This window comes from Triturus cristatus, chromosome 3_1 (assembly GCF_964204655.1).
Source record: "Triturus cristatus chromosome 3_1, aTriCri1.1, whole genome shotgun sequence".
Taxonomy (NCBI): domain Eukaryota; kingdom Metazoa; phylum Chordata; class Amphibia; order Caudata; family Salamandridae; genus Triturus; species Triturus cristatus.
In genome coordinates this window covers 1,078,496,372-1,078,503,432 of record NC_140583.1, presented here as the reverse complement: position 1 = coordinate 1,078,503,432, position 7,061 = coordinate 1,078,496,372, and positions in this window count along the sequence as shown.

Here is a 7,061-nt window from a genome sequence, read left to right as displayed (position 1 = left end):
AGAATTGTGGCTTTAATAAATAGAAAGGTTCGCACAACCACACCATATAATAATCCACTTACCTCACACACAAAGGGCCTGATTCACAGAACTAACTTAATACAAAATCCTAAACTTACTACCATTTTGGTATTCACAGAAGGCACTTACTCATTTTGGTATTCACAGAAGGCACTTACTCATTTCAGTATTCACAGAAGTTAGGACTCCTAACTTTAGGACTCCTAAATGCCTTCTGTGAATACCGAAAGTCTTAAAGTTAGGATTTTTCTCAGTTTAGGAGTAGTAAAGTTAGGAATCCTAACTTTACTACTCCTAAACTGATAAAAATCCTAACTTTAAGACTTTCGGTATTCACGGAAGGCATTTAGGAGTCCTAAAGTTGGGAGTTCTAACTTTACTACTCCTAAACTGAGAAAAATCCTAACTTTAAGACTTTTGGTTCACAGAAGGCATTTAGGAGTCCTAAAGTTAGAAGTCCTGCCTTTACTACTCCTAAACTGAGAAAAATCCTAACTTTAAGACTTTCGGTATTCATGGAAGGCATTTAGGAGTCCTAAAGTTAGGACTCCTAACTTCTGTGAATACCGAAATGAGTAAGTGTCTTCTGTGAATACCAAAATGGTAGTAAGTTTAGGATTTTGTCTTAAGTTAGTTCTGTGAATCGGGCCCATACACTCTAGTCAATGCATAGAAACTGTACAAAAGGAATGCTGCTTATGTGAGGTGATTATTGTGGACCCTATCTAATACTTTGTGGAACAGACTTCTAGCCTGTTAACTAAGAAACTCAGTGATGTGTCCTGACAATAATCATGAAAACCTATTAATATTGGGCCCTTTTAATGAAGATAAAGCTAAGTACTGGGATCTCTGTACATATTAGGCCGGATTCACAAAGGTAAACTTACACTTTTGAGTAAGGTTACGATTGTATGCTATTGACAAAACTGTTTTACTATTAGTATTTTTACAACTGTGTAGTCTCCACACATAAAAAGATAGACAGTCTGTTGCAATTAAAAGAAAGCTAGGTAGTCCATAGATGTGGTCCAAGATCTTAGCTTTATTCTTTAGATAGGATCCACAACAAGTTCAGATTAGGCCTTGATTAATATCCATAAATGCCCCACCAGGAGCAGCCTCCCTGCTGCTCAGCCCATCTCACCAACTGATCTTTCCTTCCACTCAAACCCACTCAACATTCCGATGACATCACACAGACTGAGCAGCAAGGCAAGGACAGCAACAGAGAGTAAATGCATTATAAACTTCCTAGATTACAACACATCCCCCCCTCATCAAATTAGTGAAAATATGAACATGCAAAAACAATGTACTTTTGTGCAAATTGTGAAGATAGTAAAATGCAAAAACAAAGTACATTATGCAACAAGGCCAAATAAATAAACTGTGCGAAGATAGAAAAAACACACATCCCAAAAACCAATGAGCTTCAAGTAAAAACTTGAAAAGGGTAACATTGGATGCCCTAACAAACAAATCAAGATGATAAAAAGATAAACAATTTCTACGCGTGCGCTCCCATGACGCACAGGCCAACCATTCTCACCAAGTAACCTATTATAGGCTACAACCAGACATACGTCTGAGAAGACTCACATTAGGAGTCTTCTAACGTGCATACTAATAACACGCAGACCAACACCTCACACGAGGTACCACTAACCCAAAGGTAAAACCAGACAGTAAAGTCTGAGAAGCCTTGACAAGGGTCTTCTAATGTGCGCACCCACCACGCACTGGCCAACACTTTACACAAATAACCTACCAAATGAAGGGTAAAACCAGACAGGAAAGTCTGAGAAGCCTCAAAATAAGGAGTCTTCTTACGTGCGCACCCTTAACGCACAGACCAACACCTCACACGAGGCAACCAACCAATTGAAGGGTAAAACCAGACAGGAAAGTCTGAGAAGCCTCAAAATAAGGAGACTTCTTACGTGCACACCCGTAATGCACAGACCGAGACCTCACACGAGGTAACCACCAATTCAAGGGTAAAACCAGACAGAAAAGTCTGAGAAGCTTCAAAAGAAGAAGTCTTCTTACGTGCACACCCTTAATGCACGGACCAAACACCTCACATGAGGCAAACTTAATAAAAGACGTACACTAACAAGACCAGGGATACTACACTCTCTCTCTCCCGCAATTTATACAGATACAAAACAAGGACACTACACTCTTCCCCCCCTCTCATACTCAAATACAATACGCACGCACAATTGCGCAGTAAACACTTGCAGAACTTAGGAGATAACAACACCCCTTCTTCAGCATAAACTGGAGGACTTAGGATACTACCTACGTAATCCCTTTACTGCACACACTTGCAGGTCTTGCGCCTTATACTACTGATGACATACATATGATAGCATACACTCATCACTTTGAATACCTTTAACACAACATAGTAAAGCTTCATAGGCATGAGACACAATATAGATGAAGAAGAATGGCATCAAGACATTAAATCTAAAACACAGACTTCACATATGAGAAGTTTAACAAAACAGTCAAAATGACCGGTGAGCGACTTCTCACCCGAGGGTCACCATCCAACAGCTCGAGAATTGTAATTATTTTCCTTGCGCTACCCCGATTGAGTCACAAAACACGTTCCTCCAATGTTGTCGCTAAAGAAGAATGCCAACGCGCACTCCGGCGCTACCAAGCTCATGGGTGCAGACGCATGGAACGTGGTTGGCGAAATTAACTACGGAAGCAGCCAATCTCAAAATGGCGGCACGCCATGACACGCCGCGCCGGGTGACTCACAGCCGCAACGTGCTTCAAAGTCCCAGCAAGCATCACAGTGGACGAAAGGGAGAGTACGTCACAGAGAAGATTCCATGAGTGACGAGAAACATGCATGCTGTCCAAACCAGCTCCCAGGTAAGCGCGTGTCTTGTCACTTTTGAAATTTAAAATGAAGGCTTCGGTTAGGCAACGCCGCAGCAAAATCCAGTCCCAGCACATTTCCCCATGAATAAAAACGTTTGAAATTGGGATCAAAATACCGTGTAATTCCAACACTCCTCCGTTCAGACACCCCCCGGTTCACTTGATACACTGTAGGACAGCAAACCAACAGCTGAGTCACTTTCCAAACCTTGCATGTGACTCGAGCACCGGGACTTGCGCTGTGCCTCTCAACCAACAGCTTATAGATCCATTACATGCGATGTACGTCGAGGCAGATCGTAAAAGAAAGTAGCAGAGCTCCTTAACACTACACCACGGTAATAACAGCTTTCAAAGTTTCCGCCATCATCTGCATCTCTAAATTGATTTCACAACTAGTCAGGAGAGTCAGTCTTCCCCAGCATACTTTTGAGAGAGCGTGGTACATCACAGCAAGCCAAAAAAAACAGGATCAAAACGTAGACAGGCAAACAGAAACTGGCACAATCATGTCGTGGGCGACCGTTGACAGGGTCACTGGTGGGGCATTAGGGGTGCCAGGTTCCTTCAAGTCAAGATATTAACTTACTGAAAATTGATTTCTTCAGTTTTAATAGTCCAAACAGCACGCAGGTTCTTCAGAACTGATTCCTTCACTTTTAAAAGTCCAATCAGCACGCAGGTTCTTCTAACTCGTCGCCAGTGTTGCAATTAAAAGAAAGCTAGGTAGTCCATAGATGTGGTCCAAGATCTTAGCTTTATTCTTTAGATAGGATCCACAACAAGTTCAGATTAGGCCTTGATTAATATCCATAAATGCCCCACCAGGAGCAGCCTCCCTGCTGCTCAGCCCATCTCACCAACTGATCTTTCCTTCCACTCAAACCCACTCAACATTCCGATGACATCACACAGACTGAGCAGCAAGGCAAGGACAGCAACAGAGAGTAGATGCATTATAAACTTCCTAGATTACAACACAGTCCCATTCTTTTATGTGTGGAGACTCTGCAGTCATAAATATACTACTAGTGAAATACCTTTGTCAATGGCAAACTTACACAAATTTGTGAGTTTACCTTTGTGAGTCAGGCCCATAGTGTTACACCTTTAGCTGGGTGTGAATCTCTGCCTAACTATAATTCACCAACTCCGGGCAGACATTAATTGTAAGTAGAAGGAGTATCTTTCTCCACCCACTTACAAGAGGTGGGGACAAATACAACTGAAATTATGGCTGTATGGTTACTGTTATTACAGACTTATATTAGGCATATATCAATAAGAGTAATTTTGTGTTGCAGAAAAGTATGTCTGTGCCTATGCTGGTAGAACTGAGAGAATGAAACCAAATTGGGAAACGCCATCACCTGAGAAAAAGCAAGCACCCACCTGATCAACCTTTTAGTCTAAATTAGGGAAACACCCTGGAAAAGTTCAAGAGGCTTTTAGATAAATGGTCTCTTCTTCCTTTAACTATCATTGGTCAAAATGTCCATTTTACCATTATTTGACTTTTTGTTTACTAATCTACCGATTAAAATTCCTGAAGCATGTTTTATCGAATTACATACATCAATCCAGAATTGTATATGGGAACAGAAACAGCCAACTTCTTTAGCAATTTTACAACTAGATACATCTCGGGGGGGGGGCAGGCCCTTCCTAATTTTGAGCTCTATCATTACTGAATGTTTTAGTTCTGCTCCCACTGGCAGCATCCAAATGTTAAAATGTTTTGCTTACTGTTATGATGGAGGAGAGTGCAATTCAATTGCCAGTTTTTCTTCGTTCCCCAAAATTTCCTAAAAAGTCGAGATACAAGAAAATATCTGATTTAGCTTGCTGTATACAATTTTTTTTTTTTTAAACACAAATTTCGTAGATATCATCTATATTCAAGAATTAGTGAATGCCAGCCTTTGGCTTCCAGCATTCTCGGGGGTCTTTGCAATTATGGAAGGAGGCGGGTTTTATATGCTTGGGTGATTTTTTATAGTATATCCAATTTGATCACCAGCAAGATCTTATCCCAGCAGCTGGGCGCTAGATATACAGCTTTGGCATTTAGCTTTAATCAACTTTCTAGCTTCTTAACAACAAATTACATGGTGACTGATGATGCAGCTTCAAACATATTAAACCAATTATATGTTCAGGGCCAAAGCAGAGTCGGTAATTGTTATTCTTGCCTAACGCAGCTGGGACAACAGAAAGTGCTTGATAACTTCTTTCCTAAACTATTAAAAGAAACCGGTTGTAATGTTATTTTAAAAGAATGTATGTCTCTATGCGAAGCAGGCAATAAAGTGCTCAGAGCTGCCAACTGGAAAATAATGGCCTATCTATCAAGATGGCTAACTTATTATACACCTAAAAGACTCAATGAGATTTTCCCAGCCTCCACTGAGTTTTGTTTTAGATGTTGGGACACAGAGATAGGTTCGTGGAACCACGTTATTTTTTTTACTGCTCCGGCTTATATCAATTCTGGTCCGATGTTTCAACCAATCTCTGCCTCTAACATTCCATATTATTCCTATTATTAAATTAGCTATTTTGGGGTGTTCTATAGAGGTCCAACAATTGTCAAAATATCAACACTATTTCTGCTCTATAGCTATAGCATTGACCAGGTCCCTAATTCTACAAAATTGAAAGCCTGATTAGTCACCTTTAGTTCAGCAATGGCAAGCGAAGATTGTCAAATCATATATATGGGAAGAAGCATATGCCAAACGGGTTGGGTCACTTCGTAGTTTTGTAGCGATCTGGTCAGGGTTTTCCAATAATGCAGTTTAAAATGGTCATTGATACTCACACCCTCAAAGCGTTATAAGCTAGCCCATTACATAAGCGGTATTTGAACTAAAGGAGATCTAATCCTTTTGACTAAATGGTACTTTACTACTGGTTATAAAATAAGATGCTGCTGTGAATAATGTTTATCGATTTCTAGTATATTTTAGTGACATATGTTTTATTTATGCTTGATCCAGTATTGTCAGCACTTTATTCCCATTGCACTAGCACTTTACCGATGTATTTAGGAATCAACAGTCTCATTGGACACAGGCTACAGTTCTCCTTATATTTTGCAGATATTCTCGGTGTACACTTTTAGCACTTTATCGTCATTGCATTGGCACTTTACTGTTGTATTCTATTCTCGATCCTGTAACGATAGCTCCATATGGCTATTGCACTAGCACTTTACCAATGAATCTATGAATCGATGTTTTGATTGGACATAAGCTGCTTAGCTTAGTACATTATTGTTGTTTACAGGAATGGATAGTTTTATTGAATTTAAGGCGTATTATGCAATCGTGTTGCTCTTCTTTTTTGTTCTAATCCAAAACAATAAAACAATTATGAAAGTTCAATCTACAATTACCCTCCTTCTGCAGCTTTTTGGAATGATGAACCTCACAATGATGCCATTCCATCAGCGAACAAAGGCCAGTCTGCAGTCCGATTAGAAAATTAAATCCTTAAGCAAGCTGCCACCTCTGTGGCCTCCAACGTTGCAGATGAAGAGGAGATTGTTGGCCCTACGCAGTCAGACATTCTCCTTTTCAGGAACTCTTCCAAACTGCAAACCGTTAGGTACTAGCAAAAAAAACACGACTGCTAATCCGAGCCACACAGGACTCACCTCAATCACCCCTCAGCCTTATTTGCACCTTCTGACCCAAGCCCAACTCTGATCTCCCCATCATCTTTATAGAGGAACCCCTAGGTAAGGCAGACTTCTCTCCCATTCAATAATCGACACAGAACAATCTTCCAGGTATCAACCCTTAAAATGCAGGCCAGCAAGTTGGCTTTCTCAGCTTGTCATTCATGCATGAGAGGATTGGCATGGAAAATGGATCCATTCCTCTGTGCTTTATGGTATTTGTGAAATTGGGGACCAAATGTAAAGCTCCACCCACCAGAAAGTTGTTGCAAGGTTGATGGACAGGCAGAACAGGGTGCTGGTGAGCATAGACAAAAGCCTCCAGGATAATGTGAAGTGACAGGGGGAAAATTGCTGCTTGTTTAGGTGGGAGGATGTATGGTGCTGTGCCATGGTCATGAAGCTCACATTCACTTTTTTCACAGAGAGGCCGCAAAGGTTGCTTCAGGCA